Here is a 25,987-nt window from a genome sequence, read left to right as displayed (position 1 = left end):
TCCCAATCTGTTGGTGGTTTTTTTGTCTTATTGATGGTGTCTTTAGCCTTGCAGAAGCTTTGTAGTTTCATGAGGTCCCACTTGTCAATTCTCGATCTTACAGCACAAGCCATTACTCTTCTATTCAGGAATTTTTCCCCTGTGCCCATATCTTCAAGGCTTTTCCCCACTTTCTCCTCTATAAGTTTCAGTGTCTCTGGTTTTATGTGAAGATCCTTGATCCACTTAGACTTGACCTTAGTACAAGGAGATAGGAATGGTTCGATTCGCATTCTTCTACATGTTAACAACCAGTTGTGCCAGCACCATTTGTTGAAAATGCTGTCTTTCTTCCACTGGATGTTTTTAGCTCCCTTGTCGAAGATCAAGTGACCGTAGGTGTGTGGGTTCATTTCTGGGTCTTCAATTCTATTCCATTGGTCTATTTGTCTGTCACTATACCAGTACCATGCAGTTTTTATCACAATTGCTCTGTAGTAGAGCTTTAGGTCCGGCATGGTGATTCCACCAGAGGTTCTTTTATCCTTGAGAAGAGTTTTTGCTATCCTAGGTTTTTTGTTATTCCAGATGAATTTGCAGATTGCACTTTCTAATTCGTTGAAGAATTGATTTGGAATTTTGATGGGGATTGCATTGAATCTGTAGATTGCTTTTGGCAAGATAGCCATTTTTACAATGTTGATCCTGCCAATCCATGAGCATGGGAGATCTTTCCATCTTCTGAGATCTTCTAGAATTTCTTTCTTCAGAGACTTGAAGTTTTTATTATACAGACCTTTCACTTCCTTAGTTAGAGTCACGCCAAGATATTTTATATTATTTGTGACTATTGAGAAGGGTGTTGTTTCCCTAATTTCTTTCTCAGCCTGTTTATTCTTTGTGTAGAGAAAGGCCATTGATTTGTTTGAGTTAATTTTATATCCAGCTACTTCACCGAAGCTGTTTATCAGGCTTAGGAGTTCTCTGGTGTAATTTTTAGGGTCACTTATATATACTATCATATCATCTGCAAAAAGTGATATTTTGACTTCATCTTTTCCAATTTGTATCCCTTTGATCTCCTTTTGTTGTCGAATTGCTCTGGCTAGGACTTCAAGTACAATGTTGAATAGGTATGGAGAAAGTGGACAGCCTTGTCTAGTCCCTGATTTTAGAGGGATTGCTTCAAGCTTCTGACCATTTACTTTGATGTTGGCTACTGGTTTGCTGTAGATTGCTTTTATCATGTTTAGGTATGGGCCTTGAATTCCTGATCTTTCCAAGACTTTTATCATGAATGGGTGTTGGATCTTGTCAAATGCTTTTTCCGCATCTAACGAGATGACCATGTGGTTTTTGTCTTTGAGTTTGTTTATATACTGGATTACGTTGATGGATTTCCGTATATTGAACCATCCCTGCATCCCTGGGATGAAACCTACTTGGTCAGGATGGATGATTGTTTTGATGTGTTCTTGGATTCGGTTAGCAAGAACTTTATTGAGGATTTTTGCATCAATATTCATAAGGGATATTGGTCTGAAGTTTTCTATCTTTGTTGGGTCTTTTTGTGGTTTAGGTATCAGAGTAATTGTGGCTTCATAGAATGAGTTGGGTAGAGTACCTTCTGTTTCTATTTTGTGGAATAGTTTGTGAAGAACTGGGATTAGATCTTCTTTGAAGGTCTGATAGAACTCTGCACTAAACCCATCTGGTCCTGGGCTTTTTTTAGTTGGGAGACTATTAATGACTGCTTCTATTTCTTTGGGGGATATAGGGCTGTTTAGATCATTAACCTGATCTTGATTCAACTTTGGTACCTGGTATCTGTCTAGGAACTTCTCCATTTCATCCAGGTTCTCCAGTTTTGTGGAGTATAGCCTTTGGTAGAAGGATCTGATGGTGTTTTGGATGTCTTCAGGATCTGTTGTTATGTCTCCTTTTTCATTTCTGATTTTGTTAATTAGGATGCTTTCCCTGTGCCCTCTAGTGAGTCTGGCTAAGGGTTTATCTATCTTGTTGATTTTCTCAAAGAACCAGCTCCTTGATTGGTTGATTCTTTGAATAGTTTTTCTTGTTTCCACTTGGTTGATTTCACCTCTGAGTTTGAATATTTCCTGCCGTCTACTCCTCTTGGGTGAATTTGCTTCCTTTTGTTCTAGTGCTTTTAGGTGTGTTGTCAAGCTGCTAATGTGTGCTCTCTCTAGTTTCCTTTTGGAGGCACTCAGAGCTATGAGTTTTCCTCTTAGAAATGCTTTCATTGCGTCCCATAAGTTTGGGTATGTTGTGGCTTCATTTTCATTGAACTCTAAAAAGTCCTTAATTTCTTTCTTTATTCCTTCCTTGACCAAGGTATCATTGAGAAGAGTGTTGTTCAGTTTCCACGTGAAGGTTGGCTTTCTATTATTTATTTTGTTATTGAAGATCAGCCTTAGTCCATGGTGATCTGATAGGATGCATGGGACAATTTCCATATTTTTGTATCTGTTGAGGCCTGTTTTGTGACCAATTATGTGGTCAATTTTGGAGAAGGTACCATGAGGTGCTGAGAAGAAGGTATATCCTTTTGTTTTAGGATAGAATGTTCTGTAGATATCTGCCAGATCCATTTGATTCATAATTTCTCTTAGTTTCACTGTGTCCCTGTTTAGTTTCTGTTTCCATGATCTGTCCATTGGTGAAAGTGGTGTGTTGAAGTCTCCCACTATTATTGTATGAGGTGCAATGTGTGCTTTGAGATTTACTAAAGTTTCTTTAATGAATGTGGCTGCCTTTGTATTTGGAGCATAGATATTCAGGATTGATAGTTCCTCTTGGAGGATTTTACCTTTGATGAGTATGAAGTGTCCCTCCCTGTCTTTTTTAATGACTTTGGGTTGGAAGTCAATCTTATCAGATATTAGAATGGCTACTCCAGCTTGTTTCTTCATGCCATTTGCTTGGAAAATTGTTTTCCAGCCTTTCATTCTGAGGTAGTGTCTATCCTTTTCTCTGAGATGAGTTTCCTGTAAGCAGCAAAATGTTGGGTCTTGTTTGTGTAGCCAGTTTGTTAGTCTATGTCTTTTTATCGGGGAGTTGAGTCCAATGATATTAAGAGATATTAAGGAAAAGTAATTGTTGTTTCCTGTTATTTTTGTTGTTAAAGTTGGCATTTTGTTCTTGTGGCTGTCTTCTTTTAGGTATGTTGAGGGATTACCTTCTTGTTGTTTCTAGGGCGTGGTTCCTGTCCTTGTATTGGTTTTTTTCTGTTATTATCCTTTGAAGGGCTGGATTCGTGGAGAGATAATGTGTGAATTTGGTTTTGTCGTGGAATACTTTGGTTTCTCCATCTATGTTAATTGAGAGTTTGGCTGGGTATAGTAGCCTGGGCTGGAATTTGTGTTCTTTTAGTGTCTGTATAACATCCGTCCAGGATCTTCTGGCTTTCATAGTCTCTGGTGAAAAAAAAAATATGGAATGCTTCACGAATTTGCGTGTCATCCTTGCGCAGGGGCCATGCTAATCTTCTCTGTATCGTTCCAATTTTAGTATATGTGCTGCCGAAGCGAGCACGGGCATTGGATTTTTAGAGTTTTGTTACAGACAGTTGTGAGCTGCCATGTGTATGCTGGGAACTGAATCTTGGTTATCTAAAAGAAATACCCACTGAACCATCTCTCCAATCACGAACCTATGTGTTTCTACACTAAGAATGGTAACTTGTGAAAAACTGTGAGAAGTGTGATAGATGAAGAAATATGTGATCCCTGCAGAGTAGTGGGACATTTCTCCTATGGGACAAACACCTGATAGGGCAACTTTAGGGTAGAAGCATCTATTTTGGTATATGCTTCAATAAGGGAAACAGTCCATCTCAGGAGGACGACATCTCAAAGAGGCACAAAGTCACTGTCACACTGCATCTGCAGTCAAGAAGTAACTTCTCAACTCAGCTAACTTCTTCCTTTTAATCACTTTGGGATTGGAGCCTGTGGGAGGGTGCCATCCTCATTCAGGGTGGCTTTTAACATTCACAGTCCAACCCAGAAATGTGCTTCCTAGGTAAATCTTCGTGTATTCAAGTTGGCAGTGAAGAGTATCCATCACAGTATCCATCACCCAATAAAGACTTATTAAGGTATATAAACAGTGATGAGTCTTGATGATCTCCTGTCTCAGAGATAAGGATGTTCCCATTCTGTTAGGGAATGGGAAGGTAATTGCACTTGAGAATCTTATTCCTTGCCAGTGTGGAAGTATCCATGTCTAGGGACTGGAGAGCTGCTTCAGAGGGTAAACGCATTTGCTACTCTTGGGGAATACAGGTTCAGTTCCCAGCAAATGCATGATATCTCACAACTGTCTGTAACAAAAGATCCATGTGATCCAATACCCTCTTCTAGCCTCTGCAGGCAGTCATATGCATGGCTATACACATACACACACACACACACACACACACACACACACACACATATATGTATATGTGGAAACATGGCAATGCTAGGAAAAATAGAAACAATAGTTAATTATTTAAAATAAATTATAGGGTTCAAATATGTGATATGAAAATATGGCTCTCTAATTTCCATGCTATTTCAAGATAATGCACTTAGAAGGTGTACAACAGACTCCCTCTTGATAGACACTCCCACTCTGCCCAGCCTCGTTAGAGACAAAGTTACTTAATGCATTGTTTCCCTTGTTGCAGCTACTGATGAGGCTGATAAATTCTCATCTTGATCCATTTCTAAATATAGAAATAGCTCACATCTGTTAGGAATGCTTTTAGGCCATCCTGTGAGCACAGAGATTAGATCACTGTGTAAATGAACATGATTCTCAAGATACTTATTGGATGAAGTGTGCTTTAAAGTGGTGGACTAGAATTATGCAGAAGAGAAACAGGGACTCCTAGCGTGCTTTACACCCAAATCATGAGGCACAGAGACAGCTATGAGTCAGTGTGGCATCAAAGGCGATGTTAATTTTCGGTCTCTCAAGGAAAACTTTTTGTGTAGCTTCTGTAAGCAAAGCTTATGCTGTTCTAAGATCATAACTTTCTATGGTATCTTGACCTTGCTAAGCACCCCAAACCCTGGAGAGCTAGATTATCATCCTTCATTTAGTGCTTGGTTACTATAACCTAAGGCCTGTGTGCTTTTCTGCTGAGCTGGAAGAGGATTAGTCTTGGCCACAACTATGCAACAAATAACAAAGAATGGAGAGGTAATGCAAAGAAAATTAACTGGGCCTGATGCTGTTTTTTTTCTGCTCCCCCTAATCATTGTTATGCTGTCAAACTATAGGAAAGAGTGATTTCAAACATTTTTTTCATCAAAATCATTGAGGGCAAAGGGGTCTATTAAACATGGATTTGTGAGATCCATCAAAGTTTCTCCTTGTAAAGTTCTCAAACCTATACCTTGGCATTGCTTGGAGATGCTTATTTTTCTACTCTAGACACTGTATCCTGTAGTCTTCGGGGTTAGAGAAAGACCCCAAATATCTATGGACTCACTGGTGGACAAAAGCTCAGCTAGCTGCTCTTTCTTCTGCGGCTGCTTCCTACCCATCGAATTCCATCTTCCCTTCTTTGGCTGTAGACAGGGTCTTTTCCATGTCTTGTCATTTCCTGTTCCTATCCTCAAGATAGGTAAGTGAAAGGATGGAGAGTCAAAAGTCTGCAAAATCCTGGATGGCCCTGTGTTTACCTGAGAGTGTAAGGAGAGATCTCATTATACCCACCCAGAGATCTAGATCTTCTGACTCTCACCAGGACAGTTGAGCCCAACATTGCCAGTATCTGCTGACCCCTAGTGGCTGAATATACAATGGGTTTTGTTTCCACAAAAATATAAGGTGAGTATTGGGTTAGGGGTGATTATTATAGAGAATTATTCAATGACCATATTATTCAATTTTAGAAAAAGCTGACAGTGCCTTTATTACTTTTTCCATTTTATGGGGAAAAAACCAATTGGGTGCAAAGTCTTCTACTCTATGCAAATCAGGTCAATTCGGTCAGCACGTTACAAATTCCGCATATTGAATTTTACAAACTCCAATGGTTTGCTCTAGATTTAGTTTTTAGCATGTGAAAGCTCAACATATGGGCCCAAATGCTGCTCCATACATGGGACGGTCTGGACAGAGAAAGAGGTGATATAATCATAACATGGTCTCAAAAAATGAGTATTTCTAAGTGGGCTGTCGATAGTTCCAGAAAGTCTCATTGAAAAGCATATGTAAAAGGGTATACTTTGTTAATCCAGTGTAGAGATGATAGTAAATCCAGAGAGCATTGAAGTCTGCTTCAGTTTCCAAGTGCGATGCTCAATACCCCAAATTCAGCAAACCTTTCAGAAAGTTTGCTGTGGGGTCTTTAAATCAGCATATTAACAAACAAAAGTCAGGGGTTCTTTTCCTTATGGTAAGGGTGAATTAAAGAAGAATCCTTAAAATGCTTGCAATATACTGTATTGTTGGATATTAAAGTCTTAATTTTAATTTAAAATGAGATGAGGCATTAGACATGAAAATAACTAGAGGAAGCAACTGGTACCTCAACACTTCCTGAGTTACTGAGATGTAAGTTAGACTAGTCAACTTACCACTCATCCAAGTTATTTCATGCCATCATGTTGCGTTTGCATCAACAAGATTCATGTTTAAAAATGTGCAGTTGCAAACTATGGTGAACAAAGCTCTCAGCACTTTTAACTACCCACTCATCTCTTGGCACCTTCAGAGTAAGGTAGGATGAAGACGAGCATGGAACTAACAAGTCTCCTGGTGAGCCATGAAATGATTCTTCCTCTGTATGTATACTCCCTATATCAAACAATCACCACATGGAATATACACAGGCTCTGACCTCCAATCAAATTCAGCTTTCTCAGCTATTCTGTTTGCAAAATAAGGAAACCATTGTAGAATCCCTCAAGGAGCCCATGAACTGCCTGCTAGGGACAACGATTAAATCTAAATTGTTTACTGTTTCAAAACTTCGGGATCTCCCTTCAATAAACAGAACACTAGGCAGGAATGTGCTTCCCTTTTGTTGCTGCCTCAAGGTTTTGTTCTAGCATGTTCCTTTAGCACCTCATTGGATATGAGACTACCCTGCTTTAGTCACCCCGTCCTTGTACTGTGTGCCACAGCATAGGAAGAACACCTGCTACTAAAGTACACATTCTGGAGAGACAGAATTTAGTTCACGTCTCCATCTCCACATAGGAATGATACAGACCTAAATAAAAATAGGCCAGAAAACAAACTACACTTACAATATTAATAAAATAGATTTACCTGTATAATATGCATTACCTATAAATCATTTTATGGGATTTGTGGAATGTTTACAGTTCATAAAGCAGAGTTGCCCTGAATTCATATTATCTCTAGCCTCTTTACACAAGTTTTCAGTGCAATTTGTTGTTTGTGTATGTATGTTAAAACAACATGTATGTCAAGAAATCTCTAACTCTGAAGGTTGGAATTCTAGAATTTTATCTATGAATTTTGATGACTAGCTCCTAGTCTCTTTCCCCCATAGAACTTATGTTTTAAAGAATCTTAACGCCTTCTTCCTCCCTTTTCCTACTAGATCCCTCTCTGGAGCTCTTTTTCCTCTCCTGCATGATCTCTTTCTGCTTTTCTTGTCCTAACTGTTTGGAGCTAGGAACCTCAGATGAGAGAGAACATGAAGCATTCGTCTTGCTGGCTCTGGGTCATTCAATATCTTTTTCTATTTGCATCCATTTTCTTGTGAGATCTGTGCTTTCTATTTTCTTAGAGCCAACTAAAATCCATTGTGTATACGAACCGCACTTTTTATTATCCATTTAACTCATAGGTGGAAGGATATGTGGGTTATTTCCATTCTCTAGCTATGGTGAATAAGATAACAATGAACATGGCTTAATTAGTATCTGTGGCTTGGGATGGCAAGTTGTTGGGATTATGCCAAGGTGTGGTCTAGCTGGGTCACATGGTAGATTGTTTTTTCAGGTTTTTGAAAACTACCTACACTCACTGTGCGAGGTTTTATTCCTTCTAGCAGTGAAGAAGGGACCTCTTACACCCATAAAACTTCTAAAGAAAGCATAAGTGGTATCCTACAAAATATAAATGTAGGGAATGACTTCATGAATAGAACTCTTTTATTTTATTCAGAAATTAAGGCCAACAATAACAAATGTCCTTACAAAACTAAAATTCTTCTGTAAAGAAAAGGGATCAGTCTGGTGAAGAAGAAGCCCATAATGTGGGGGAGAATATTTGCAAGCAACACATATGACATAAGATTAATTCAAGAATACACTAATAACTCAAGAGTCAGAGGGTCAAGAGAACAAAGAAGGCATTTAAAAATGGATATGGACCTTTTCAGAGAGTACTCAAAAGAAGTAATAAAAATGTATATAAAACATCTTTCAAAGAGGTCAACATCATTAGCAATTATAAAAATACGAATTTAAATTACTTTGAGATTTCATTTTGCCCCAATAAAACTACATAAGATCAAGAACACAACAGATACCAAAGGGTACTCTCTAACATAGCAACACATATGTTTGTCTTGTTTCTGTGGCTAATAGCATACAACTAAGTTTTCTTTTACATAACAGCATTAATTTGAATTTATTTAAATCTTCCTTTGATGGAGATTTAATATCATTGAGAAGTTCAGAACTTAATTATCTACTGTTATTGAATTCCAACATAACAGTGACATGTAATGAGTGCTCGGTTGAGCCCTTTGCTTAAATTTAATGTCAACACCTAATCCTAGCTTGTTTGGCAGGTACTTGTAGATGCATCATAGTAAATAATGAGCAAAAAAAAAAAAACAATAGATATTGGAGTTGTAGTTTTTAAATATCAAACTACTAAAGCTATACAAAGTTTGAAATTCAGATTACCTTAATTGGTAATTAAATTGGCAAACTTTTTACAACATGGGTACAAAAATTCACTATCTAGTCCTCAGGTACTTCTGTTGATATTTTCTGCCATTCTGTTATTATTAAAATTTCTTTTGTGGCTGTCCAGTTTCTTCAAAGATCATTAGATAATTGCCATGCAACTTTCATATTTGTAATAGTTATGCCTTTACACTGAAATCTAATAAAACGGTTATACCCCACCCCAATAAATGATGACCTGCTTCTTACAACATAAGATTTTATTCCAGATTTAAATAAAAGTTAGTAGAAAGCTCTGCTGCAGAGGGAATATAAATGGACCTGATGAATCACAAAAGGAGAGGCGTCACAATCATAGGTGCTGGGATGAGATAGTCAGAGAAGGATAACCGTCACACCCTTAAATTATAGCATTCTTGGTAACATTTAGCAGCATTGAAAACCTTTTCCTCCTACACAGGAACACATCCTCACACTAACTATTCACCCCAGAATTGGGGGCAGGGATTAATACCTTATTTCAGCTCAGACATTAATTTTATCCATCTATACATAATGGATTATTCTAGGAAGAACTAAATGGGATCTGTAGGATATATGTGAACAATTAATTAACCACACTGTTTCTTATAATATCTACACTTTAATGATTCTTTCGCCGAATATAATGGCTTATGTCCTATGGTGAAAGAGATTGAGTCATCTGTCCTCTAAGTTTTTCAAGTAATGAGATCATGAGGTTGTACTTTATAAGCAGGATAATTTGACTTTAAATTCCCACACACACACACCTTGCAATTTTGTTTCTTTGAAATATCTGTGCAGCCCACTCACATCAATATAGACTCACCAAGACTGGTGAGAAACCAATTATCCTATCTAGTAAATGTTTATTTCTTATAGGGCACAGTAATGTAAAATGTGGATAATCCACAACATTATCCTAAGATATTCTGGGTTCAAACAATTAAATTAGATAAATAGCTGATAAGTATTATTCTTATATAGTGGCACTTAATAAGCACTTGATAGATGATAGATAGATAGATAGATAGATAGATAGATAGATAGATAGATAGATAGATAGAAAGAAAGATAGATAGATAGATAGATAGATAGATAGATAGATAGATAGATAGATAGATAGATAGAGATAAATAGATAGATAGATAGATAGATAGATAGATAGATAGATAGATAGATAGATAGTGATAGATAGATAGATAGATAGATAGATAGATAGATAGATAGATAGATAGATAGAGATAGATGGATAGAGGTGAGAGAATGTGACATTGAATAACATAGAATGAGAGGTTGATGCCAGGTTTTCCCTATAACATTCTCTCCTATTTTGGAAGTACAGTCTCTCATGGAACAACAGTCTTGCTATTTAGCTTGCAAATTGTCTAGCAAATACTATGCATTCACCTGTCTCTGCTCTGCTTGCCAGGTTACAGAAATTCAGTTCTCACTTGGCCTTTGCAAGGGTTCTGGGGAGCTGAGTTCAGGTCCTCAAGCTTGTTCAGCCTGAACTGTAAACCAAACAGCAGACATGTCTTTTGGTTTTTGGTTTTCTTTTCTGTGGTCTTCCTCCTCCTCCTCCTCCTCCTCCCCCTCCTCCTCCTCCTCCCCCTCCTCCTCCTCCTCCTCCTCCTCCTCCTCCTCCTCCTTCTTCTTCTTCTTCTTTTTCTTCTTCTTCTTCTTCTTCTTCTTCTTCTTCTTCTTCTTCTTCTTCTTCTTCTTCTTCTTCTTCTTCTTCTTCTTCTTCTTCTTTCTTCTTCTTCTTCTTGCATTACTAATTCCAAGTACCTATAAGCAAATGCTGGAAAAATAGTAGCTGTTAGTACAGCTCTTGGAAGCTGAGTCAACTTTTATGAAGGCATAATTAAATGCATAACTTTTGATACAATTATTGTGGTACTACTGTCATAAGCCAAGTTGCATACTCTCTACTAGCTACTCAGATTAAGATACATGCCAGTGCTTTCTATTAAAAACGGTAGCTAGAACAGCAAGAAGTTGCTTTACTTGCATTATTTTTTGACCAGGCATTATGTGTGCAGTAACTCCCATTAGACCTGGAAACAATCTTGTGGACACTTCTCCCTGTGCACAATTCTTGTTCTTCAATTTCTATTCTACTGAAGGTAGATTTGGTAGCTTTCTGTAGGACATACAGGTAGGAAGCGGATAAACATAATTCATAAGTTAATATCAACAATCCAAAAGATCAGACTTACTTAGAAGCTACTGAATCAACATGTTTTACCTTGTCATAGCAGTATTTTCTAAAAAAAAAAAAAATTAAACAAAGAATGAAAATGTACTCTGGATTAAATGGGAAGTATATTTGAAATTCTCACTCTATTTGTACATTTTTTGTAATGGTATAGCAAGTGCTTTGAGGCTTGAATAAATCCCATATGATAAGGCCCCACACCAGAGTTTTAATTGCGTTTGCTCTTTCAAACTTGATACCGTACTGTACTGCATCAACATTAAAGCTTGTGAATTTATTTGCTAATAATAACTATTAGAAATTCAGCAAAGCCTTGATCAACACTATCCTCTTAAGGATATATTGGAAAATATCATGAGTCCTTTGAAGGAGATAGTTCTCAGGTGAAGAAAGATGCTGTTTCACAGTAGATGGTTAAAGGTTGCAGTCGAAACAAGTTTCTGTACATTAGGATGGAACTGGAGTGGCTTTATACTGACCTCAAAGCCTGAATGTATTTCATGAAATAATAATTTTAAGCAAATAAGCACAGGCACCAAAATTGTTGGCTTGTTCTCAGTTAAAATTTGGAATTTATGTGGCTGACTCATAAATAATTCAACATTGATATAAACACTGCTACTTTTCATAAAACAATCTTTTTCCAGGTCTCAGAAATCATTTTCACAGCATATTTTTTATTGCACAAAGATAGATAGATTAATCAGTAGAGGAAAATTTAGGTATCAGGTGTTTTTAAAAATATTACATTTTAAGGGCTTGCTGTTTAAAGTGAGAATTTAAATATGATTTACAATATTTTTTCAAAGGGTGGATAAATGATAATAAAATCTTGGGACTTAACACTCTTAAAGCCAACATCACCTCAAAAGAGTTTCATTTCTTTGGAGCTCCAGGTCAAAACTGTGATAACCATATTACTTTTTTTTTTCATTTTGGAGAGAAAGATTTGTTGTTTGAAATACATGCAAATGGATGCTAAGATCACAAATGTCTTGCAGAAGTTAATTTATAAAGATGTCTTCTAGAAAAACTTGTCTGCTAGGGTATGTCTTTGAGCAAAGCACCACTTGGCCAGACAAGGTTATCAGTTTTGTCTCCTTGCCTGACATTTTCTCTATGATATAATTCTCTCTGAGCCTCATTTCCTAAGTCTTGAATACTTGCTCAAATCTGTTAGAAGCATTAACATTATTGAGAACATTCTAATCTAGTTTACTAAATTTAGAGTAGAAAACAGATCTCAGAGAGGCTGCATGTACTTCACTGAAAGCTATGAACATAGTAGGAACCAAAATGTCTGATTCTCCCACTCAGTGTTTATCTGTCTGTAAGCAGACCACTAGGACTTTTAAATCATGGAAGGTTTATAAGCAGTGCAGCAGATTAACAAATATACCAGTATGTTTGTGTCCAAATGATCAATCTTTCCAAATAATTACCTTCAAGGGATATGAGGGCATTCTAAAATCCTCTTTGAGTAATGAATTTTATAACATTGATATAATAACTTATTAATCACTGAATAGTTCTTGAGGGTCTATTTTGTGTTGGGTACTGCAAATAAAGAGGTAAGAGCCAATGTGTCCTTGTTCTTAAGGCAGCTGGAAGCAATGATAGTTAAAAGGATAAATTAATAGGAAACACAATTAGCAAAATTGAAAGATTGACTGGACTCAGGTTTATAAGAGGAGGCAGAAAAGGTGAAGATTAATTCATTAACAATGATTTCCATTGTTTCTATGAGTCACTGTACTAGGTTTTATTAAAACTACTCCTCAAATAAACCTTATTATATAATATTATTATCTCATTAGACAAGCAAATGGACACTCAAAAGTGTAAAGTCACAAAGTCACAGGGTTAGAAGGTAATGTAGGAAGGTAATCTATGTCTGTTTTTTCCTGAAACATGGTTTCTCTATCTATCCCTGACTGTGCTGGAATTGTCTCTGTCTCTCTGTCTCTGTCTCTGTCTCTGTCTCTGTCTCTGTCTCTGTCTCTCTGTCTCTGTCTCTCTCTCTCTGTCTCTGTCTGTCTCTCTCTCTCTCTCTCTCTCTCTCTCTCTCTCTCTCTCTGTCTCTCTCTCTCTCTCTCTCTCTCTCTCTCTCTCTCCTGACTAGGCTGGCATCCAACTCAGAGATGCCCCTGCCTCTCCCTCCCAAATCCTGGGATTAAAGGCATGCACAACTACACCCAGCTATAGTCCACTTCTTAAAAGTGTACTAAATGGACTATTTTCAGCCAGTAACAGGAAGATGGCACAGATGCTGGTAATTCCTTAAATTATGTTGCTGAGTGAGGTCCCAGGGAAGTATTTTTACTAGCCTGTGCAAGTACACTTTATGGGATTTGCACACTGACAAAGTTGCCTAATGCTCTCAGAGAATATCATCATAACTAAGTGATATGGTAAATGACTGATTTCTAGAATACATCTAGTGTTAAGGAGAAGATACATCTGTGAGAAAGGGACAGGGACAACCATGTCATTTGTTTAGACAGAGTCAAGATCTCCATGTATGAGGGAGGAAGTGTTTGCTGCCGTCACTGGAAGCTACGCACATGTCAGTTCACAAGATGAATGTGGACAGGTTTGCCCAGAGACTACACTGAATAGCCAAGGGGATGGCCTGCAGTACACACACTGGCTTTTGAGGAAATAAGGACAGAAAATAAGCCAGGAGAGCTCATGAAAATGTAAAAGTCAGAGGGAGTGAGAATAAAACTCATGGCCCTTGTGTTGTAAAAATTTAAAAATAAGAATATGTTCTGCAATGGAAGACAAAAAGTCGTAGGAAAGGGGTCATACAAAGTAGTTGCTGTGCTAGTAAAGCAGTCTTTCAGCAAGACAAACTTACCTGAATGCTATGCTGACTACTGAGTTTGAGGTAGTCAGGATTGCTTAATGGAGTTAGATGGCTTCAAATCTCTTGAAGTGAAACAAACTCAGAGTTTGTGGGGAAAGAGGTTGGCCTGATTGATTGATTGATTGATTGACTGACTGACTTAGGTACTTGGAGACAAATCAGTTTTCTCATGCATTTAGATGACAATTTAATAATAATATAATAATCTGTAGTTACTTGAATTATTAACATATAAAACTGTGTAGCAAGCCCTACAATCAATTCCCTAAAAAAGTAGAAGTATTTTTACTAGACATGTATTGCACCAGTCACTGAAGTTGGTTCCAAACATCAGCATTCAACAAACATGGAAAACAGAAATGAATCATTAAAATACAAGGAAGATTTTATGGAACTATTGCAAAATAGTAAAGGATTTATGTAGAACTAAGGTATCTTTTAAAAATTATTTGGGAGCTGTAACAATTAAGAAAAAATGGTATTCATTTACAATACAACCCCATTTCTTTTTTTTCCATTTTTTCCGCTTTTTTATTAGATATTTTCTTTATTTACATTTCAAATGCTATCCCGAAAGTTCCCTATACCTTCTCCCCGACCTGCTCCCTTACCCACCCACTCCCACTTCTTGGCCCCGGCATTCCCCTGTACTGGGGAATATATAGTTTGCAAGACCAAGGGGCCTCTCTTCCCAATGATGGCCGACTAGGTCATCATCTGCTACATATGCAGCTAGAGACATGAGCTCTGGGGGTACTGGTTAGTTCATATTGTTGTTCCACCTATAGGGTTGCAGATCCTTTAAGCTCCTCGGGTGCTTTCTCTAGCTTCTCCATTGGGGGCCCTGTGTTCCATTCTATAGATGACTGTGAGCATCTACATCTGTATTTGCCAGGCACTGGCATAGCCTCATACGAGACAACTGTATCAGTGTCCCTTCAGCAAAATCTTGCTGGCATATGCAATAGTGTCTGGGTTTGGTGACTGATTATGGGACGGATCCCCAGATGGGGTAGTATCTGGATAGTCCATCCTTTCATCTTAGCTCCAAACTTTGTCTCTGTAACTCCTTTCATGGGTCTTTTGTTCCCTATTCTAAGGAGGAATGAAATATCCACAAGTTGGTCTTCCTTCTTCTTGATTTTCTGTGTTTTACAAATTGTATCTTAAGTATTCTAAGTTTCTGGGCTAATATCCACTTATCAGTGAGTGCATATCAAGGGACTTCTTTTGTGATTGGGTTACCTCTCTAAGGATGATATCCTCCAGATACATCCATTTGCCCAAGAATTTCATAATTTCATTGATTTTAATAGCTGAGTAGTACTCCATTGTGTAAATGTACCACATTTTCTGTATCCATTCCTCTGTTGAGGGACATCTGGGTTCTTTCCTGCTTCTGGCTATTATAAATAAGGCTGCTATGAACATAGTGAAGCGTGTGTTCTTATTACTAGCTAGAACATCTTCTGAGTATATGCTGGATCTTCCGGTAGTACTATGTCTAATTTTCTGAGGAACCGCCAGAATGACTTCCAGAGTGCTTGTACAAGCTTACAATCCCACCAGCAATGGAGGAGTGTTCCTCTCTCTCCACATCCTTGCCAGCATCTGCTGTCACGTGAATTTTTTATCTTAGCCATTCTGTCTGGTGTGAGGACTAATTTCAAGGTTGTTTTGATTTGCATTTCCCTGATAATTAAGGATGTTGAACATTTTATTCATTTTATTCAGCCATTCCATATTTTTCAGTTGAGAATTCTTTGTTTAGCTCTGTAACCCATTTTTTAACAATATTAAATTTTTATTGTATTTTGATATACATGAGTTTTATGTTAAATTTAAATGTTACCAATAAAGCATTAGTATATGTACACTAATATATGTATATTTAGTTAGATTCATGCATTCAGCATTTGCCATAGGAATTAAAACTTTTCTAATGGGTCACATCCACACAGTTCTCTCCTATCCTATCGTTTGGGGTCATTTATTTTTCTTTTTTCTTTTTTTTTTTTTTGGATTGAAAATATATTGGATATTTTAAAAGGATTGAACTTTTTTTTTCTCTTTTCCCCCCAGACCCCCCTCCCACTCCCCTACCCACCCAATTCCACTTCTTGGCCCTGGCGTTCCCCATACTAATGCTGATATAGCTGTCTCTTGTGAGGCTATGCCGGGTCCTGGCAAACACAGAAGTGGATACTCACAGTCAGCTATTGGATGGAACACAGGGCCCCCAATGGAGGATCTAGAGAAAGTACCCAAGGAGCTAAAGGGATCTGCAACCCTATAGGTGGAACAACAATATGGACTAACCAATCTTTTATTGTTGAGAAGAGTTTTTCCTATCCTAGTTTTTTTTTTATTATTCCAGATGAATTTGCAAATTGCCTTTTCTAACTCAGTGAAGAATTGAGTTGGAATTTTGATGGGAATTGCATTGAATCTGTAGATTGCTTTCGGCAGGATAGCCATTTTGACTATATTAATCCTACCAATCCATGAGCATGGGAGATCTTTCCATCTTCTGAGAGCTTCTTCAATTTCTTTCTTCAGAGACTTAAAGTTCTTATCATACAGATCTTTCACTTCCTTGAGTCACACCAAGGTATTTTATATTATTTGTGACTATTGTGAAGGGTGTTGTTTCCCTAATTTCTTTCTCAGCCCGTTTCCAACAAAGAAAGAGAACTTCAGACCAATTTCCCTTATGAATATTGATGCAAAATTACTCAATAAAATCCTTGCAAACCAAATCCAAGAACACATCAAAACAATAATCCATCATGACCAAGTAGGCTTCATCCCACGGATGCAAGGATAGTTTAATATACAGAAATCCATCAATGCAATCCACTATATAAACAAACTCGAAGACAAAAACTACATGATCATCTTGTTAGATGCAGAGAAAGCATTTGACAAAATCCAACACCCCTTCATGACAAAAGTCTTGGAAAGATCAGGAATTCAAGGCCCATACCTAAACATAATTAAAGCAATCTACAGCAAACCAGTAGCCAACATCAAACTAAATGGAGAGAAACTCAACACAATCCTACTAAAATCAGGGACTAGACAAGGCTGCCCACTTTCTCCCTACCTATTCAATATAGTACTTGAAGTCCTAGCCAGAGCAATTCGACAATAAAAGGAGATCAAGGGGATACAAATTGGAAAGGAAGCGGTCAAAATATTGCTATTTGCAGATGATGATAGTATATATAAGTGACCCTAAAAATTCTACCAGAGAACTCCTAAACCAGATAAACAGCTTCAGTGCAGTAGCTGGATATAAAATTAACTCAAACAAATCAATGGCCTTTCTCTACAACCCCATTTCAATTTGAACTGTCATACATTATGAAATCAGGTATTGTTCATTTATCTTAGAGCCTGATCATGCCATTTGTTGTTTTCCATAAGTAAAGATTTTAATGTTACAACTGTTTCTTCTAAAATAGAATCCTGACATATGTGTTAGAGGAACGCACAGTACAATTTTCCTAGTCATCAAAGAAAAATCATATCATTCTCATTTATAGAAAAAGTCATACTTAAAATTGAAAATGCAGCTTAGACACATATATATTAAAGGAAGAACGAAGAGAGGCTCTCTGATGACTGTGTGAACTCAATCAAGGGCCAGGTTTAAAATGCTGAGAAATGTAATCAACTGATTCTTCTCAGGGCTTAGAAGAGTGCACCCACTAAGTACTAGCCTACTGAGGCAGTATGGGTTTTCCTTCTCATGATATCCTGCCTTCTGTATGCCCCTTTTCAGTTTGCACCACTGTTCTCTCGGTTGCCATCCAGATGAGCTATCATTCTGCACTCTTCCTTTCTGCTGCATCCCATCAGTCATAGAGTCCGTCAGTTCCACTCCTCTACTGTGCTTTACATCTATCTGTCTTCCAGATTGAAATCATCATCATTTTTAAGCCCATCAACTTGACAGATTTCCCTCTATTCAGCTACCTCGCAATCTATTTTCTATCCCTTGGAAGCATTCTACAATGTAAATGTAATATTTGCAGTATCTTGGTATCGAACAGATTCCAGTTCAAAATCCTCCAAATGGGATTCAAAAATCCTTAAAAATATGATCATGCAGATTATTCACCACCAAAATTATCAATATGCAAACAACAGAAAGAGACTCAGCAAATTGCTTTTATACACTATACATACACATATATATGTAAAAACAATAAAGCAAAGAGGCTATCACCTTGAGAATGAGAATTCATGGTTGAAAGAAAGTATATTAGAGGTACTGGAAGGAGAAGAGCAATGGGGGAAAATGATATAATTCTATTTCAGTCCAATATATGTGTATGTGTGTGTGCATGTGCGTGTGTGTGCGCACGTGTGCGTGTGTGTGTGTGTGTGTGTGTGTGTGTGCAAATGTACATGAGTGCACACACAAATATATTAAAAATTTTGCTATTGAGGCAATAGCCTGCAAGGTTGAATAATATTGTTACTAAAAGCCTAGGGTTATTAAAAATCTCAGTGCTGGGTGTAGAGTACTTACTTTTAAGCTGTGGGTCTGTAAAGTCCCTAATGTCAACCACAAACAAGGCAGGCTCTTGCCACTCCTCCTGGCGATTCACCAAAACTAGTTGATTAGACCGTGTTGAAGATGCCACACATCTCAGCTGCAAGAAAGAATGAAGTGAAGCAGGAACTGAGTTGGATGCTGCTCCCTGCAGGGTTTAGAGATCTGGGAGATGCTAAGAAGCCTGCTGAGGGAGAATAGTCATCAGTAGTCTAACTACCTGAGAACCCAGTGAACTTGCCAGCCTCTTGACCTGCATACTCTGACCCCTCTCTCATTTCCCAACACTCAAGCTTCTTCCTTCAGGAATTTTTCCTCAGCAGTCTCAGACTAAATTAGATCCCTGTCCTGTACATTGTCATTTCAATCTATGTTTATCTTACCATAAAATTTATGGTGCAAATAAGATTGAAATGGCCTCTGCATGTGTATTTTGTTGTTCCTTTCTTTTCTTCTTTCTTTTTTTCTTTTCTTCTCTTTTCAGTGTACTCAAAGATAAACAAAAAAACCCTCTAATTTTATCTGTTTATTAGAAAAGTTGTAAATGAATGAATGATATTTTTAAAATTCTGTTTTCTCAAGCGGGGCATGGTAGCGCATGCCTTTAATCCCAGCACTTGGGAGGCAGAGGCAGGCAGATTTCTGAGTTCAAGGCCAGCCTGGTCTACAAAAGTGAGTTCCAGGACAGCCAGGGCTGTACAGAGAAACCCTGTCTCGAAAAACCAAAATAAATAAATAAATAAATAAATAAATAAATAAATAAATAAATAAATATAAATCATCTGCTTTCTCTACTCAATATATTAGTAAATTTGGTCAAATATCCTTTTTTCTGTATTCTTCTGTTTTCACCCTAAATAAAAATTACAGAATAAATAAATAAATAAATTTAAAAATCTGCTTTCTCTACTCAATATATTAGTAAATTTGGTCAAATATCCTTTTTTCTGTATTCTTCTGTTTTCACCATAAATAAAAATTACAGAATTACTGTAAAGACCAAAATAAAAGAAAAAATAAAGCTATTGATAATGAGAAAGGAAATCTATAAAGCAGGCTAACTGTAGTCTTTTGCTGCTAGTAAGTGATCTAATAGCTGCAGTCTCTTTTATATTCACACTGGCCAACATTATGATGTTCTTGTACACAACTCCATAGGTTTTGTGGACCCCATTTACATGTGACAGGGAGTGTGTGTCAAAACATGTCTTGGAGGAGGTCACAATTGTAACCTAAGAGTTACTAAATATATTTCCTGCATATATCACAGATGCTTGATTATAAATGTGATCTTTTAAGGATATAAATATATAATCTAATGCAAAAGCATATTAATAGAATTGAATCATACTTAACCCCAATCAATCACTTGAGAATCCATTTAACTTCTTGGGAATTGGCCCGTAGTTTTACCTTAGGGATTTTCCTCTAGAACAGTGAACAGATGTATGTTATACATGTCAAGTATGGGAAGTATAAAGATTGCCCTACTTTGTGTCTCTGAGCTTCTGATTCTAGAGTTCATAACAAATGTCATAATTCATGTTCCCGACCATAGAAGTTTTGATTCAATCATATATTCAAGCACATGGATTTATGTCTTAGTAAGAGACCCTAAACACTACAATACAAATTTTTTTCACCTCACCATTTATAACCCTGACTTCAAAATGTGCTTGCCTTTATTTATTCCTCATTTTCTAACAAGAATATGTATGTGTTGAATCATATGGCATTTATTGTGAATATTCTTATTTATCTATAGTAACAGTTATGGTTGCAATGACTAGAATATTTTTTTATTTTCAGAAATTGTATTCACTTATACTCATTTTTGGTCGCAGTTACAGAAATGACATTTTCTTACAACTCTAAACCTCAGAAAATGTAATTATGGTTTTAAAAAGATAATACTGGTTTCATGAGAATATATCTGTTTAGTAGAATTATATTAGAAAATAAAGGTGAAAGACTCATCACCAGTATGAAGAGCTATGGTCTGTGTCTGTTTCTGTGACTTTGATCAAAGCCCCCTACTGGGGTGGAACAGATCCATATCTGTCCAGGAAGACTGGGGCATCCATCGTTAGTCATATCATTATATTATATACTCTGTGTATTAATTATAGTATGTCTGTGACAGAAGAAAGTAAATGAAACTTCTATTAAATATAATTATTCTAGGTTGGCCAGCCTTCTCAGGCTACACCTCCCATAAAAAGAGTGATCACAAGGGCCTTTTCGATATCATTCTAATATAAATATTGGTGCATCATCTATTTGATATAACAGGTTTTGCGTGATGCATCAAGTGAGGCTTTAATACTTTCTCTGAGTTGTTTGGGGAATTACCTGTAAAATTTGTTTCCATGGGTATAAAAATTGCTTATCATTCTCTTTTTTTGGGACACCCCCCCAAAAAAAATCACGATTCTTAAAACACAAAGTGCATTGAGTCAAGGAACATGAACCATCAGAAGTCTTTTGACAACGGTTCTTCTGTGAGTTATAAAAATATAATTGCTTACAATTGCAAAATAACCCCACCCCCAAATGATGAAACTCTATTGCTATTCTAGAGTTAGGAAATCCAAGTATGAAATTTTGACAGGTGCTTTATTTTTTCAGATCATCCAGCAAGGTAAAAATGACTAGTCAGTTTCTCTGTCGTGCTACCAAAGGGTTACAGAATTATTCTCTAATCCCTGGTCCTACAAATTATCCTAGCAACCAACCAGAATCTGAACATCATGTTGAGCATCGTGGACCTCCTGGACACCTGTCTTCAGGGATAACTGATGAAGTCACCAGCATAAAGCAGGCTCAGGAAATTCTAGTACTGAAAGGAGTGCTGCCACAGGGGCTTGTGATTTCTCTTTCTATTACTGACATGGAGGTGTCAGCAGAGCTGCCTTAGCATGAGTCATCCTCCTCCCTGAAATAGCAGAGTGGTACACAGAGCCAGGCAAGTGAAGAAGGAGTCGGCGGATAAAGCATCGTGTTCCTCATCATTCTCAATTACTAAAGACAGTGATCTAAATATCAAAAAAAAATCTTTAAAAACACGTGTTGTTTCTCTACTGATACTTTTTATTATTGTCCTTGTAAGAATCTCTATGGCTCAGGTATGTTAAATAAATCACCATGACAGAAAATACATCCTCTCTGTATTGATGATGGATCTTGTAAAGAAGCCCATAAATACTAAAATCGACCATGGCCAAAAAGCTATATGAAATGGTATAGTGTGTGTGTGTGTGTGTGTGTGTGTGTGTGTGTGTGTGTGTGAGAGAGAGAGAGAGAGAGAGAGAGAGAGAGAGAGAGAGAGAGAGACTTGTGCACATCCTAAGAAATACAATCAGCCAGCTTTAAGTAATGTATTATAACTAGTAATATGTATATGCTATACAAATAGTTGTCTGACTGTACTCTTTTGGAGAATCAAGAGAAAAACATTTGCCCATATTTATTATATGCACAATCATTTTAGCTTAAGAATACATTACACAAAAGGAATCTAAGGGGAAGCATGGTCGGCAGGCTGGGGATGTGTGAAAAAGAAAATTTTGGAGTCCACAGATCACTTCAGTTGCATGAAGTTCCTTGTGTCTAACATACAGAAAATCTAGATTTGGATTTTTAAAACTTTGACTATGCTTTTTAAAAATTCATTCATTGTTGTATTTGTTTCCATTCCCAAATCCTGCCCCACTCTTAATCTCCCCTCCTAGAGTTCTTCCCTCATTGCCCCTCTTTGCCTCTGAGAGGATGCAGCCCTCTTCCCCATCACCTTTTATGGAGCTTCAGGTTTCTACAGGATTTGGTGCATCCTCTTCCACTGAGGTCAGACATGGCACCCAGTCCTCTGGTCCATATGTACTGAGGACCTTGAATCAGCCCATGTATGCTCTTTGGTTGGCTGCCTTGTCTCTGGGAGCTCCCAGGGTTCCAGGTTAGTTGACACTGTTGGTCTTCCTGTAGGGTTGCCATCCCACTAGTAAGTATCATCATGAGTGAGATAACTCAGACTCAAAAGGACATGCATGACAAGATCCTAACATAGCTGTCCTCTGAGAGGCTCTACCAACTGCTGAGTGAGACAGAGGCAGATACTTATAGCCAACCATTGAAGTGAGGTCCAAGAACCCTATGGAAAAGTAAGGGAAAGGACTGAAGGAGATAACTATGTTTTTATTATTCCAGTTCTAACTTGATTGAATCCATGGATGCACAGAGCCTATTGTGTATATAAAATTATACTTATATACATAATATATGATATAGAGTACAACACATAGAGTCTGTATAATGGTTTTCCTTCTAATTCCCACATATTTTGGGATTCTTAAAAAAATGTAGCTTTGTTGTAATTTTAAAGTTGCTCTTTTTTTCTTTGCACATTATTTTATATCTCCATAAATTAATTCATTTATTTACTTCACATACTAATCTCAGTTCCCTTCCCTCATCCCCTCCTAGTCTAACACTTACAAATCTCTTCCCCTATTACACCCTCCCCTGTCCTAAGACAAGAGGAAATCCCCCTTGGGTATCAAACAATCCTGGGACATCAAGTTAGAACAATACTAAGTGCATCTTCTTCTACTGAGGCCTAACCAGGCTTTCCAGCTAGGAGGAGGGGAACCAATGGCAGGCAACAGTCAGAGACAGTCCCCACATGAAGATCAAGCTGCATATCTGCTACAACTGTGTAGGGGACCTAGGTCCATCCCATCCCTGCATATTTTAATAATCAGCTTTTAAAATAAATGTTAAGCATATCTCTATTCATGCCACCATTGGCAATAAGCTAAGTTGCTAGTTCTTTTGTAGAGACTCTGATTGTATTTTACCAAGAAATGCACTAGAAAACACCACATATGTTTTTTGTCTTTGAGTTTGTTTATATAGTGGATTACGTTGATGGATTTCCATATATTAAACCATTCCTGCATCTCTGGAATGAAACCTACTTGGTCAGGATGGATGATTGTTTTGATGTGTTCTTGGATTCGGTTAGTGAGAATTTTATTGAGTATTTTTGCATCGATATTCATAAGGGAAATTGGTCTGAAGTTCTCTATCTTTGTTGGGTCTTTCTGTGGTTTAGGTATCAGAGTAATTGTGGCTTCATAGAATGAATTGGGTAGAGTACCTTCTGCTTCTATTTTGTGGAATAGTTTGTGAAGAACTGGAATTAATACCTAATTAAAAAAATAAATTAATTAAAAAAAGAAAACACCACATATCCTGCTTGTATTTGAACCTGTCTTGTAGTTTTTTTAAAAAAATAGGAAATTATTTTTCATCAGAATTTCTGTTATTGGATTTATTCCCCCTGGGAGAAAAACAATCTTGTGAAAAGAATTTCATACCCCCACTCCTGTTGTGTTTATCTGTATTCAATGATCTTTGGAGAGCCATTTTATTGTCTATCAACTGGAAATATTGCTGCATTTTGCATGTGAATATGAATATTCTTCTTTATAGATATCTATACTAGATATTATGATACTCACAGTCTGTGGACAGTCATTTGTAATTGTTTATACTTAACATGATTTCCTTGTAATCCAGAGTCACATTCAGTTTATAGTTTTGCAATCTGCCTCTGCTTGATACAAACAATTGCCTCAGGTTTAGCCACTGCTTTGAACTCCTTATGTCTGTCATCTCAGAAGTATCCTGAGTTCTTTAAAGAATATGAGTTTGTGACCATTTGGACCTTAGGAGATTTTTTTTTTCTTTCAGGTGGTCTTACTTAGTTTGAGCTGCAAATTCTACTTGAGAATGTGTCATGGTAGAACACTGATTTCATCTGAAAACCAAGGAGAAACAAAATCCTCACAACATGTACTTACAATTATATAATGCCATCTATATAATGTGATAATTATACTTATACAGTATAATGATTTCAACATGATTTATATCTCTGCCTGCAGATTTAATTGCTGATTTTAAGCTTTGCACGTCAGCTTCATGGATACTACCAGTCCCATTATAAACACAAGGCTCAGGAAATTGAGTTATCTAGATAAGTACAAAGTCTAAAGCATCCAATGAGTTAAGCACATAGTCCTTTCATCTTTCCCTAGTAGATTTTTTTTTGCATCACTGAGGCATGTACTGTCCTTAAATTTAACCAGTGAATGCACAAAGGATTAATTTAGCATATTCCTATGTGTGTTCTTGGTAATATACCCACAAGAAAAATGGTTGACACAAACTAGCTTAGAATATAAAGCATTGCAAAAAATATCCTAGAACATTTACATAAGTTTTTTCTCACTATGAGAACTAAGTTTAATGACTTTGAGCCAGGCAGCAAATAAACTGTATTCTAACCCCAAAGATTCATACTGTAGTAAATTCAATGTTTTTACATTAAGACTGCTATATATTAAAGCTCTAGGCCTAAAACATGAGTGTTTTCTAATGAATTAAAAATCATTGGGCCCTGCTATTGAATCTCTGATGATACTGGCCATATTTCTATTTAATTTTTTGCAAAATTTGAGTTTCCATTATTTGCATAGGGATTAATCAACATGATTCTAGTGAGGGTGAAGGACTGAGACATAAGGAATAGCATTTTCCCTACAGACACATTTGTGTCTTACTTCAGGGGAAAGATTTTTATTATAATCAAACCCCAGGGCTTCCAAAAGCATTGTGGCAGTGCATGTGGCTAGTGTTCTAATCAGAGAAGTTTCACCTTGAAGGCCAATTAAGAATCAGCATCAGAACACCTAGAGCTCAAATTCAGGGTAGATTAGCTCCCGGATTCTGGTTCGGGCTGCCTGATCTCTAACACTCCTTGATTTATTACCATTAGCAAGCTACTAGGGCCTGTTATCAATAAAGTGCAGGTTGAACCTGGCAGGGTTCTTATGAGGATGCAGCTCCCTAACTTAGGAAATATTAACAAAGTGTTTGTCATGGTGAAGGTCCTGACAGTCATTGCTCACTGTTTGATATTTTTAGGGAATGGGTATGTCTCTTTGTTGCTAGCCCTGATAATTCCTAGGTTGACTCACTGACTCAGTCTTTCACATCCAGTCAGAGTTCAGAGTCAGTAGCAGCACAAGGACAGGGTAAGCAAACATTAGAATAGATGTTAGATGTTTACTATTAAATATAGCCTTGATTCCACACGAAACTTGGAAGAAGTTTGCAAAATTTATCTGTCTTTAAATGTATCCATGCTATGATTCTTCCTTCTAAACAAGATAGGCCTTTTGTGAACTCATTGTACTTTCTTACTCTCATCTATCTTAACAGAGTATCATTGAAATCCTGGCAAATGGCTACATGGGCTGCTTCCAGACATCCTTTGTTGATGTCACAGGAAACAGAGTATCCTCTCATGCTGTATTCCTACAGTATGATTGTTCAGAGCTAATTGTTACCTCAGAAATCAT

General features: G+C 37.1%; 1 protein-coding gene and 1 non-coding gene across 2 annotated transcripts in view; one reads left to right on the top strand and one right to left on the bottom strand.

Annotated features, from left to right (window-relative positions):
* The window catches only part of Kcnd2 (potassium voltage-gated channel subfamily D member 2), a 507,907-nt gene that overhangs the window by 300,406 nt on the left and 181,514 nt on the right, over positions 1-25,987 (top strand). The gene's annotated exons all lie outside the window — the stretch shown is intronic.
* LOC115031458 (U6 spliceosomal RNA) lies at positions 3,425-3,531 on the bottom strand. The gene has a single exon (XR_003837078.1). It is a non-coding gene; the product is annotated as a U6 spliceosomal RNA (small nuclear RNA).

The sequence above is a fragment of the Mus caroli genome, unplaced genomic scaffold, assembly GCF_978045245.1.
Source record: "Mus caroli unplaced genomic scaffold, Mus_caroli_1 scaffold_7, whole genome shotgun sequence".
In the NCBI taxonomy this organism is placed as follows: domain Eukaryota; kingdom Metazoa; phylum Chordata; class Mammalia; order Rodentia; family Muridae; genus Mus; species Mus caroli.
This window is presented reverse-complemented; position numbering and strand designations above follow the sequence as displayed.